This window comes from Copadichromis virginalis, linkage group LG14 (assembly GCF_057382275.1).
Source record: "Copadichromis virginalis isolate Kocher_CV1m ecotype Utaka linkage group LG14, C_Virginalis_male_GT1.1, whole genome shotgun sequence".
NCBI lineage: Eukaryota > Metazoa > Chordata > Actinopteri > Cichliformes > Cichlidae > Copadichromis > Copadichromis virginalis.
In genome coordinates, this window is record NC_140631.1 from 18,165,034 (window position 1) to 18,178,974 (window position 13,941).

The 13,941-nt window shown below is 41.3% G+C and overlaps 1 protein-coding gene across 4 annotated transcripts in view; it reads left to right on the forward strand.

Annotated features, from left to right (window-relative positions):
* Positions 1-13,941, forward strand: part of LOC146693788 (cell adhesion molecule DSCAM-like) — an 86,817-nt gene that overhangs the window by 32,188 nt on the left and 40,688 nt on the right. The window lies entirely within an intron of this gene.

Here is a 13,941-nt window from a genome sequence, read left to right on the forward strand (position 1 = left end):
GAACATTAGCCCAAAGTTATCATGCTGTTGGTAAGAAAGGATGCACACAAGATAGCTCTCAGGGTTTAACTTTTGTTTTGCAAGTAGAGGCATCAAACTTTGAAACTGAAAGAGCGGAATTTTCGGCGTAGTGCCTAGATGTGAGTGTTTAGATTATGTAATTGGATCCTTTCTTTAGGTTAATAAATTATAATTTGACTTGTATTTCTCAATAATGTCAGATTGCTGCCTATCTTGGTCTAGGATGTTGTCCCAAAAAGCATCAGAATCTTTCTTTTTAAAGATTGTGCCAAATCAAGTTTAATCTATAGCACATTAAAAAAACAGCTGTTGGTGAAAGTGCTATGCATCTAAAATAAAAATAACATGAAAATACAGGACAAAATGACAAAATGAGTTTAAGAAGGGAAATGTTTGATCAAGCACTTGGCAACAGTGGGAAGAAAAACTCTCTTTTAACAGGATGAAACTTCTGGAAGAACTAGGCTCAGCTGTCACTGACCACTGACAACACTTATCAACCATCTCATCATTTGTAATAGTTAGCCTCATATCGTTGTCTTTTAAATTGCTGGGGATTTGTAGCTTTGGTTTCTAACTATTAAAATCAAAATGAATGATATGATTCATTTGACAAGACCTATCAGGCCCAGTGCTGTAATGTACTTAGGCTAAGAGAAACTAAACCTGTACACCTATCACAAACTAATCCGGGAGGAAACCTGACACAGCCTATGATAATGACGTGTAAGCCAGACCGATGACCTGCAGAAACTCCCTGGGGGACAGCTGGTAAAGAGGGGAAAGGTGAGGAGGGGTCAGGTAGGATGGGGAGAGGACAGGAAAAGAAGAAGGAGGCCATATCTCCCTGTCACAAGGAGATACGGCCTCCTTCAGGGAAAGAAAATGCATGCCTCTCGTCTTTTCGGGCAGGAGATTAGGTTAGAGATGAAAGACAGGAAGCTTTATTTTGCAATACAGTAAGACACAGGCTTAGAGTGCGAAGGAAGGAAGAGACTCCACAGGTCCTGCCTACTTCCAGGGTGTGCTGCCATCTTGGCTGTCCACCCTCTAAATTCCACACAACATTGCATAACTTTTCTTCTCCGATGTTTGAATAAAATTTGGACAGTGCATACATTCTATAAGAGTACAGCACTTGTCTGTCGTCTAGATTTGGCCAAATCTTTATATAAATATATTTTTACTATTCAGTAATATTTTTTTAACCAAAAACATGTCCTCATACTTCATTTATTAACAAATATCACATTTTTTGTTTGTTTTGATTTTGTTCGCAAATTATATTGTGATAAACTAAATATTTCTAATATTTATTAACTGTTTATTAATTGCAAAATAGAACTACAAACATATCCTGTATCACTGGATCATACCGCGCACGTTTTAAAGAGAGAGAGTTTTTTTGGTTTGTATACACTATATATAATATATTGTAATATAGTGTTTATCCATAATGATAAAATCAGATGTTGACATTTTTTATGTTTATGTTTGACTGAGGAAAATACTTCTCTTCTCTTCCATCCTCCTCCGCCGGCCTTGACTGTCGGACTTTTTTCTTTTCCTCTCATTTCGTTGCATAACCTGCTTGGCACAGTGCCCCAGTCAATTTCCTCCTGCATGGAAAATGCTATTTTTTTTATTTGCTTTATGCAAATAACTCCATCCAATACTCAGAGCATCGGCGAAGGGGACAAAAAAAAAAATCTGGCTACATTTTTCAGTCACATGCGTGTTGGCTTCTTGCATTCTGCTCACTCGTCTCTCTTCCTTGTGAGTGCTTATAGGGGCTAATTAAACAGTTTGCTTCCTAATAGAATCACAGCCTTAACCAGCCAGCGGCCCAGTCGCGGGAATGTAAAGGATGTCTTCAAAGGGGCTACTGTAGGTGTTTGGTTTACGTGATCACTGTTGCAGGATTTTTATCATGCCAGTGATGTGCCACCGTCTCCATTTTTCACTGAGATTGACAGTGAGGGCACTGAGAAGGCAGGCAGAGATGGGGCTGTAAATTCAACACGCCCAAAGTCAGGCCAACCTTGAAAGGAGGGCACAGTGCTAGGAATGAGCTTGCGAGGGAATAAGATGCAATGAAATGTCGAGAAGGAGAGGACAGATTAGAAGAAAGGAAGTGAGGGGAGAGTTGAGGAAACAAAAGAGTGAGAAGGAAGGGCTAGAGAGACGTGTGGGTGAGGCTTTTTCTTTGGTAAACAAGAGACTGCATCACATTCGCCACATGATCTCGTCCCTCTGTCTTCCTCTTTAAAGCTTTCTTCACTCGTTCTCACTTTCAGTCTCTTTCAAATTTCTGTTTCTTCCTCCCCACACGAGCAGGGTTTGCTGATCTTGTTGTTGGGGGGCTTGAAAATGGGTCAAGCACAAGAGTGCGATGACTGGAATTCAGAGAAAGCTCAAGATATTATTATGAGCATGTGCGCATATCAGCACATATATGTGCCTGTGTGTATGTGTGTGTTTGCACCAAACTCCACCCATTCTGCAGTGAAACCCTATGAAAACAACACCGCCTATCATTTTGCTCCCCCCCTCCTCCCACACAGATCAGCAGTTAGTGAAATGCTGACCCTTGTCTTTCACTGCACCCCTTTTCCCAGTCCACACACACACACACACACACACACACACACGCACACACACACACACACACACACACACACACACGCGCGCTTGTTTTCATATCTTAGTGAAGACATCTAATTGACATAATGCTTTCCCTAGCCGCTTACCCTAACCATTAAAAATGGTTATGGTTCTCAGCCTAAACCTAATGATAACCTAATTGTAACCCTGACACTAAAACCACATTTTGAGCCTTAAAAATGCCTTTAAACTTGTGGGGACGGGCATTTGTCCCCATAAGTGACTGTTGGTCCCCACAAGTATAGTGCCAAGCCAATTTTCTGTCCTCAACAAGGACGTCTAAACATGTACACACACACACACACACACACACACACACACACACACACACACACACACACACACACACACACACACTGACTCTAAAGGAGATGGGGTGCTTTTTGTGATGTTGTCACATAAGGAGTGTTTTGGGTTGGTGGGCTAAGGCCACTCTCTCGTAATAAAAAAAGCAAAAAGCAAAATCAATAGTTGTGCGCATTAATCACTCTGCTGCCACAGAGAATTATGGGAACGCGAGCTGAAGGATGCATTTTGTGCATTTGCGACTTATGAGTGCTGCGTGAAGGGGAGTTTGGGGAATTGGAACAGGACGAGACAAGACCCTTTTAGCAAGAAGTGAGGTTAGCGCGGAGATGTTTTCTTGTGTACACGCATTGTGCGCGCAGTCATCTCACTGTTGCCTTGTCTTAGCTCGCTGTTGGGTGGCATTCACACCGTGTTATTTTGAAAGCTTTGATGTTTGAGGCTTTAAAATAGCTGGGATCACATTTTCATCTTGAAGGTTCTTTAATAAGCAGCGGTTTTTGGATGGTTCAGGAACATTTTTACGCTTTGTACATTATTATTTGGATTCAGATCTTCCTTCAGCACAGAGGAGAGATAAAGAAAACCTCGCTCCCCTCTGACTTTCTCTTTGAGCTTCCACTGTTTGAAGTCTCCATCTTAGTTGTGGTGAGGGCTTGAGGACGTGATACATATTTGATAAGGATCGATAGAAGGGTTACTGAGACTGAGATGGAGGGAAATCAATCTTGGACTGGGCTTCCCAAAAGCATCTTAAACCTAAGGTGATCTTTGAAGAATCCAGCTCTGGAGCTGATGCACAGACTCGTACATTCTCACAGAAACACAATGCAATTTTTAAAAAAGTTCCTTTCATGTCCTCTCTTTTCCTTTTTCTTTTTTTTTTAGTTCATCTGTTGAACAACTGTTTCACTGATGTTCATGTTTTATATTAAACCGTCTACTGACATAATCGCTATGCACATAAAACAATAAAGCAATCTGTTTAGTGATGGGGGACTGAACAGCAGGCAGCGTTCTGGCACAGTGGCTGTGATTCCCAGCTGATACTCCATACGGATAGACAAAATCAACAACTGTTGAGGCGGGCATTCTTCCATCAGTGTTTACTAATAAACAGTAGCAATATGGCAGCCATTAGGCTGTTTAGGCTGAGAATGATTAGGGTGGTGATGGCTAGGCGCAATGGGAGACTGAACATGCTCTCATCTTTAATAGGCAATTTGGCTATGGGGGATGCCGCTTTGTTTTTGACTTGGCCTGAAGACAGAAGCTTAGATAAGCGCTGATTTGGAAGAGTGTGCTGCGAGTGCAGTGATCTCATTTTAGGAAATTTGTGTTACTGAGGCCAGTGCGATCTGCTGAAAGAAAGTGTAGACTATCGAGATGACATGCAATTTGAAGTTACTGTTGATCTTATACGCATTGTCTTATTACCTTAACAAATAAGACAGAAATAGAAAGATGTAAATAATTTAGCTTTTTTTCCAGAGAAAAGTTAGAAATTTAAGTTTTGTGGTTGAAAGAAGCTCATCTAGAGGAAAAGGTCCATCCTGCCTGAGCTTTTGGATTACTGTAGAGCAACGCTCTGCTGAAAATGGACTGGATCCGGGCCAGAACTAGCCTGGCGTCGGGCCAAAACACAGATTAGTAATAAGCATGGTGTGAGCTAATTACAGCCGGAACAAGCAATTAATTTCTGTTTATAAACTCTCCTGTATGTGGGCTGCTGAATGAAATGGCTGCGTAGGTGCAAGCACCCTGTGCTCATGCATGTGTCTGCATGTGTCATGCATGACAGGTGGTGGGGTTCACGGAGGAATGTGTCCATATGTTCCCAGCTCAAGCACTGGGATAAATTGAGACAAACTGGTGTGCTCAGTCACATCCCATAATGCAGCAGTGTCTGATCCCATCTTAAGTGACTGATTAGAGTAAAAAAGGCACTTAATAACTCAAATTACTCTGCTGACCTAATAGGGATTTTTCACTCCATTTTTTTCTCTCTCTCTCATCTTCCATCCAATCAAGGATTAATACTTGCTCTTATTCTTCTCCCAGGGTGGTAAATCTGTAAAAATACAGTAAATCACATTGAGCCTCTTTAAACTTTCACACAGTGCCTGGGAGCCCGTGGGCCCCATGCTGGGCATCTGTAACACTGATTAGACATGATCATGGTTTCAGAACACCTGCAGTGGACACCAATCAGAGAGTCAGAGAGAGGGATCTAATTTTACAACCAAACACTGTGTGGATGTATAAGTTCGTCTTAACATCCAGCTATAGCTTGTGAAAACACTACTGCATCTTCCTGAGTTATGGAGCTTTGGGAGCTCTCCGTGTTATCTCAGCTCAGGTTTAGTTGCTACAAATGTTACCGGACAGCCTCTGTAAAATGCTTGGGACTTGAAAGACACGTGCTCTGACCAGGCAGGATTGCCATTGAGTTGCATTATGGAAAATAAGAATCAGTGTCTGGGAGGCAGAATTTCCCTCTCGGGTCGATCAAATTTGACTAGACTTTGTTTCTTTTTCTTTTCTTTGCTGTGTCTCCTCAAGCGTTGACCTGTTCACGTTCATCTGGGCTAGCGTTAGGGTGCATTTTTGCCACGCGCTAAACAAACATAGTTTTAGAAACTATTACATGTTGTTGCATGCATTTTAGCCCCAGACTTTTTCTGTTATAGGATTCCCATTTTCCCCAATACAGGTGAAGATGTGAAACTAATCCTACCCCAAACCCTTAATACAGTGACCTGGTGAAGCCTGCTAATATCATCAGAATATTATAAAAGCGCAAACTTTAAACTCTTTTGCCAAATAATAAAAGAAAATGAACCCGATTGAGCTGATTGGTGGCTTGAACATTAATCAGTGTTTGGGACTAGTGCAACAAATATACTATCGTAATTTTTATCACTGTTAGTCGCTGTACTGTTCTTTTTTTAATGTTCTTTTTGGTGCCAAGCAGCTATAACTGGTCACTTTTCTTCTGATACAGCTTTGTTTTAGCCATTCCCCGAACACCTGAGATGTCCAATTACTGCACAGTTTTAGCGCATCGTGCAAGTTTGAGTTGACTTCACCGGTGACAAATGGACAAATCGCTCTCCAGATTGAATCCATCACAAGTAAATGACCAGCTGACTTCACAGCAAGGTGACCCTCCATCTTTTCCTTGATGTATGAGGCATCAAGCATCATTATTTTTCTTCAAGGCTCGTTTTCTTTCCTCTTGCCTCTTCTTTGGCATGAGCCTTGAGAACAACACTTAGACACACACAGACAATCACACACTCGGTATACTCGTGGCCCGTCTTTGACCTCACCTTGTCATTGTGCAGCCAGTGACTAAGATCCAAACACCCAAACTCCCGGTGGACTGCTGCTAAGTGGCTGTGGTGAAAACAGCGGGTCTGCTATGTCCTCACTGTGTGCTAGCTGTGTGTCTGTGTGCAATTAAAAGCAGACAAAAACATTTATAATTAAGCTTCCTGTGATATTACCGCACTGAATTAATGATTTCGAGATATGTGGGGGACTTCTTGTACAAGAGGTTCTTAAACCTGAGAGGATGCGTCGTACTGAAGCATTAATGGCGCTGTGCGTGTATGTGGCCAGTCAAACTGTCATTTGCAGCAGTGACGTCACGAGGTGACAACCACGGGCAGAGTGGCCTTTTGACAGACGCAGCCTGTAATCTGCACATCAGCGTAGGAGTTGAGCCAGCCTATCACAGCCGAGCGCCCATCGCCGCACACGCTTATCACCTGCGTACAGCTGCTGTTGCCCCTTTGAGGGAGCGAGTGAAGAGGATGGAGAGAAAGGAAAGAAAGCACAAGAATGAGCGCCTGAGACAGAGGCTGATTTGTGTTGTGTCGCAGCACATTCTCGCCTGCATCTTTCTTTCATACAGTTTCTAAGGTGTGCGTTTGAAGAAGCATTTTTCTGGATCCTATAATCCACATTTTTTCCCTCCCATTTAAGGGTCGAATGGAAGGAAAGTCTTTGTGTTTGTTCTGATTAGTGCTGCATCAGCCCAGCAATAGTTAAAAATGTGATTCAGAGTGGAAGCATGCTTTGTAGCCCTTGCGAAATGAGAAAGGAAAGAGAGAGAGGAGAGATAAGCTCAATCTGAATTGATTTTCGTGTTACTTTCTGCTGTACTTGAGTTTCCATAGCAACGTGGTCAGGTTCCCTCGGCCTCCTAGGGCAAGTGTAATTGTTGTCTATTTCTTCCAGCAAACTTTCCTTTCCTTTCCTTTCCTTTGTCTTTTGTCTCTGAAAAATGGAAACATACTGTAGATAAAATGGTTCTTGGGTTTCTTTTTTGCAGCTGGCTGAGACAGAATATTTGTATTAATAGTAGCACAGTACCGCCATCCAGCCAAAAAAATTCCATGTTCTCTGAAAGGGAGCTTTGGAAATTGCTTAACAATGTAACATTTAAGTTTATCCAACTACTCTGACTGAAATCTCATATATATTGAGAGGCAGTAGCTATGTTTCCCCATATAAGGCCAGTGCATAAATTATTATAATGCCCCTAAGACCAAAGTCCCAAACACCGGTCTATTCAAATATTGTTTTTATCCATCCAACTGTCTAAAACTCAAAGATGTGCACTTTACTTTAAGGTTTAATTTAAGAAGCAATAAAGAATCTGCACAACCGAGAAAGTCTAAGTGTCAAGATCGTTTGCAGTCGCTTGTCATGCGTTTTGATAAATGATGCATCGGTTATCAAAACAGATGAATTTCTCTTAATTCACGGTTAATGAATTTCAGCTTTAAATGGGTTCAAAAGGTAAGTGTTTTATTATTTCCTTTGCTTTATGATTTATTGCTGTATCTATAAGGCTTGTCAGTGATTTACAGCTCTTTGCTCCTGTTGTCCCCTGACTGATTACCATAATATAAGAGCTTTATTTTCAAAAGAAGCTCAGATATAATCAGTGAAAATGGCCGTGACTGAACCTTTGCAGAGTTTAGATTAAAAGAACAAAATGTGTTCACGCACAAATTTTGAAGACGGAGACAGACAAAGGAAGCGAGGAGGAAAAGGAAAAAAAAAAGAGTAGCATAATCCTAAACTGAGTTTGCTGCACATCATCTGATAGATGCATCTTTAAAAAATAAATTAGATATCAGAGCTCTCTGTGAGAGTCCAGTGATACACTGCTGTGCACATAACGAGGCCTTCACAGCTGTTTGGAGTCTAATGGCTCAAAGAGGCCTTGCCTCCTCAGCAAGAAGATATGGAATGCATCTCGGGGCATTTGATTGCTGCTGATCGAGAAACATTTACATTATGGCTTTTAGGACATTATCGAAGAAAAATGGTCCAAAAGCTGATGGAGCTGAGGTCAGCACTCTGACTGTATTTACAGTATATTAGAAAGTGCCTGAGGGAGGCACAAAAAGTCTGGATGTCTCCGCAAAACATGCTCACCGATATCTAGGTTAAAAAAGGTGTATATGCTAATTAATACACATTTCCCCCAGGGACGGTGGGGAGGCCATGCAGACAATCAGAAATTGCCGTCATAGGCTAGAGTTGAGCCGAGAGCTTTATGGGGAAATAAACCTTCCAAATATTTGCATACAGCAAATAGCTGGAGCCTCGTGTCGTATGTTTCCAACAGCGCTGCTGCTACGAGGCATCAGTCATGAGCTGGGGCTCAGTCTGAGAAGCTAAGTGGACAATCAGTGTTTATCCAGTGGCATATGTTAATTGGCTTGTTAGGCAGAGGCAGCGCCTTGTCTAATCATGTGCTTTAATGCAAATCCAGTTCGTGCAAAGTTCAGCCTTCTATTGTTTTAGCAGCCATATTCCATTAAATCCAAAGGTGTGCACGCCTGTGGTTTTCTTAAACCAATAAATTTTGAATATTCTACTCAAGAAAAAAAATTAAAATAAAAGAAGGAAGGTGTTGTCAAAGCCATAATCTGTGAGCCACGTATACAGTGCAGTCTGGTCTTTTTCTGGGTAACACCCTCATGAACACATTGTGGCCAAGCTAAAACACCTCGTCTCCCTTTTTCTCTCTTTGCTCCGTATCCTTGTTTCCTTCTGTCTCGGTCAACAGTGTGCACTGCAATAAAGAAAAAACACATCACTCAACAGCTTTCAATACATCTGTCCAACCTCTTAGGGTATTTGTTTGCTCAGACTCCGCTGCCCCGGCACCTGCATTTTATACTTCTCTCTGCGTTATCGGACTCTAATAGACAGCTGCTGAAAGCTGGTGTGAAATATCTGTATGCTACAGTGTGCAGACCCTGATTCGCAGAGGCCTATAATATCTAAATAATGGGATGAAACACTCTCGGGTATGAAATGTTTACATATTTTTCCCCTTTACTGGCATAATTTGTGAAAATCACTTGATGTACCGCCTAAAATTTAGAGCCACCATATCTGTAGCGGCTCAATCTGACGATGAATAAGCAACAAGTAACAGGATGTAAATAATATTTTGCCTCCAAGTTAATAATTGCTCAATTTAACAGGGAGAGTCCTTTGGTGCAATATGGTGTAGCTTTGTTTCTTCACAGCATCAGCACTGTAGACGCCTAAAATGAATCAAAAATGATCACTAATGTGCTTTAAGCCGTCTCTAAACCACAGCGCAGCTTAAAGTTATAAAGATGAAACTGGTTTAGCTTTTTTCATGATATCTGTTGATTTCAAAAAATGTATTATTGTCAAATTAGTTAACGTTAGCAGCATTTGTCTTACTGCATACAATAAAGTGTACATTTAAATAGAAAGAATCCACCTATGAAGATGGCCTCAGTTTTCACAGTTTCTGCAACATGGCTCCCACTGTTTTGTCTTCACTGTGTGTTTATAGTCTGTCTCTCATTCCCATGTAACATTAACATTTCATTATCCAGAGGAAACAATAGAAATATACAAAAGGAAAAAATAATGGAAGTCTCCGCATCCAGAAAGGTTAAAATATTGATGCGGTTGCAGGTAAATGACTCAAAATCTGAGCGAGAGGATGAAAATGTGGGCTATAAGGAGAGCGAGCAAGGCGAAGAGGGGAAGACATCACTTGTAAAGCTGGGCTCTGAGGGGGCTTGGGCGCATAATCAATGAAGTGAAGTGTGTGTGTGTTGTATCTGTGGCGTCGAGTCGGCTTCACAGAAGCCAATCCTATTTTTACAGGGTAGACAGGTCTGTTGCTATGCTCTTTGAGAAGGTCTCCCGCAGCTTGGAAAAAGACACAGATTCAATTGATTATTGATGATTTGATCCATTATACACTCAAAGCAACGTGTTGACACCAGCAGAAATAGACTCTGTACTTATTCATTTCTTTTTAGGGAGAGGTGTGAATGCAGGGAAGACACATGCTGTCTAGAAAAAGGTGAGCATGACGAGCTCGTTTTAACTATTTATTAAGTATTTCATTATTTACTTCTAAAACTCTCAGCTAAAGCGTGTAACCGGTTCAGTTATCGGTTTAAAATGTTTCGATAAAAGTGAAATAAAATCATGTGATTGGATTTTGGTTGAAAGCACAACATTAAAAGGTCGATATCAGAGTGTCATTGTAAGCTTTGACTCAAAGAAAAGATGTTTGTCTGTCTCTCTTTGTGGTAAACATGTAGCTAAACTGATGCTTAAGTGATTAAACATACTGTACAGGCGGGATTATTGTTCACAAACAAGTCACTCAGATTGCCTCCTGTGTGTTTTTTTTTTCTATTTTATGTCATCTTGTCCAGATGTCATCTATTAGACATCAGATTAGGAAGAGTGGTGTTGGATTAGCCAATCCGGAGCAGAGATCATCTTAGATTAGATTATAGTATATGGACATTTGGGTCGCTGCAGTGGCTCTGCTCAGCCAAAATAACATTAAGTCAGTGTTACACTGCTAGACACTACACAGACTGTAATCAGCAGACGAGCAGAAGGAGGATGACGGCATTACACAGAAGGATATAAAAAACAAAAAAATCCTGCTTTTTTACAACTCAATTACAGTTTGCCAAAAGCTGCCCAACTTCACCAGAAAAAAAAATCAACACTGTTCTTTTCATAAGGGGGTTAAAACGGCAGATGCCCACATAGCCTCTTGTGGTTGCGTGAACAATTGCATGTAAAATCTTAGAATTTTCCAGATGGTTAGTTGTGTGGCCACCGCCACGCCTTATCAGGAAACCCATACAAATGTTAGACAAGCTTCTGGTGTGTGATTTAGTTTGTGGAAGGTGCTTAAATGTAATAATAATATTGATAATACTAAATAAAACTGCCTTTAAATAACAGCTACAAACAGGACGTGAACCCAAGACTCGTGTGCTTCTACATCCAGTAAATGTGAACTCTTTGTATTACCTCACCTGACTCCTAAAGGCTTCCTGGCACAGAGTCTTTTTCACCATCTGTCTCACAGAGGCACTAGACCAACAAATCGGCCCACCCTCACGTCCCGTATGTCATTTTAAGATTCATCAGCACTAGTGGCATTTTGTTGTTGAGGGATATGAGGATGTATTATGGAAAAGTCTACAACAATAGCTTTCCTAACAGGAGGTGTCCTCAGACTGCAGAAAGCCCAGAAATCTGAGCGTGTGCAAAGAAGGTGATCAGGCCTTCAGTACAGACAGCCCTGCTAATAATAATGGTTATTTTCTCCTCCTCCTCCTCTCCCGCTTTCTCTTTTCTCAGTGTTTGTGCCCAGGCCTCCTGGCAGATAGATGTGCAGAGATTACACCTTCTAATTGGTGCTAGCGGCTGTGGGACAGTGTGGTTCACTGTAGTTTAGTGCTGTGTAGACTGGTTTTTATGTAGTGTGGATTTGTAGTAATGATGATAATGACTTCAGAATGGCAAATTTGCTGTTTAACAGAAAACTGCACTAAAGCATGTAAAGTAATGAGATCACAATAGGCTAAACAAAAGTGTGCATTTTTTCCATTAGCAGATTTTTGTTCTTTATTATTATTATTGTTAACTTTCGTAAGTGCTGGTAATGACTGAGTAGATCATGGCCTTTATTATTGATTAAATCATGGTTCAAAATATTAGTAGAAGTGGACTGACATTCCAGTCTTATTTAACATGAACAATTTGCATAAATAAGTATGAAACAGTTTTTCTCTGTTTCACAGACTATCATCTACCATTGATCATTTCTTAGGTATTTATTGTTTCTTGTTTGCATTACATGCAGTTTGTGCCAAACCTGTTATTATATCCTTCTGGCTAATTTATTACAGAAGCTCTAAAAGGAAGCAAAATTCATTTGATACTCTACTACCTGGAAAATGTAGTTACAGCATATCACTTTTCTGAGGGGTTAAAGTTTCTCTAAAGCAGGATGAGACAATGTTTCAAAGGAGCTATAGTGGTAGTTTTGTTAGCTTGTATTTTATAGCCATCTTTTGGTTTCTGCAAACACATATTGAGGTTTGACACTTTGTCTATACTTTGGAAGTGAATCAGGCTGCACAAATTACCTGACACAACTCACATGATGAATGATAAAGTTGTTAATTTGTGATATAATTGGAGATGACACTGACCTGGCTATGGGACGGCAATGCTATCTCACTCCTTTGAATCTGAGGCTCTTTGTGTCACTCACAAAGTGCGGAGAAGTGATAGATAACGATCTCACAATGAAACAGGAAGTGTTGCTTTTCTATTAGCTGCACATTTCGCAGTGTATTCATCTGCAGGAACACGACATCCACACGCACATACATATGCATGCTCTATGTCTGCCATATGCCATTTATGAACACAGGCTCTGTGTGACGCCTCTCCCTGTGCAAGTGTATCTGTGTAAGTATGTGATTCTGGTTGCATTTGTCACTCTTTTTTCCTGGGGTGTGTGTGTGTCAGGTCTGATTAAAGTTAACCCCTGTGAGGCGGCTGGTGCACCCCTCCTCTGTCTCTCCTTCTGCTCTCCCTCCACTCTTCCGTCCCTCTATCACTCCATCCCTGGTCTCCTTCCTCCTGGCAGTCTGACAGCACAGGAGAATATGCTCCCTCAAGGTCTCACCCTCCCTTTCTGGCTCCCGCGGGTGCCGTTTCCGTGGAAACCGTGTCAGAGTTGACTGGGTGGGTGCAGATAGATGGCTGCCCTTTATCGGACTACACCACTGGTCCATTAAACGCTACCAGGCAGGACCTGTGCACACACACGCACCCCTCTGTTCTCACCCTGAATGGACCGTTCCACCTGACACGCGTGAATATTAGTCGGCCCAGGCAGAGTGTGTGTGTGTGTGGTTGTGTGTGTGTTTGTGCTTTCTTTGTCAGTGTGGATATTGAATGTCTGTGCTTATTACTGCCTATGTGCAGCCTGTGCATGTATGTGTGTGACTGACTGGCAAAATCTCTCATTGAACTGGACGTATTTGGGGAGAATTTCTGTGCAAGTGTCTTCCTTCCTCTCTGTCCTTGGGAAAGAAACAAAATGGAGACTGTTTTTTTTTCCCTTGCTTTGTCTCCCTCCGCTCGAAATGATGTAGCAAAGACAGCCAGATCCCTCCACAGCTAGCTTTAGTGAGAGTGAATGCGACCGCTCTGTTTAAACAACTGTATTATTGCACTCTCATAAACATGACTGGAGTAATTGACTGTTAAATTATTTAAATGCAGACAGTTGCAGTTTGTGTTGAGACCACACATCAGCAGGGAGCAACGTGGACAAGCCAACACAGATGCAAAATTTCTTAATTTAAAAAGGAGTTGATGGAAAACACCTGGCTCTTTGGATCTGGCTGGAACATCAAAATATACATATTACATGAATTAAAACCTATCATGTATCATTCAATCTCCTTTTGTTCCCACATTGGTGTTTTTACTCTTCTACAGTTGATACTCTACACCTTATACAGCTACGATAAACCAGCCTCGAACCAAATGCAGCTGTAGGCTCATGAGTAAAAACCTCCAAATGAAAATATGTCTCAG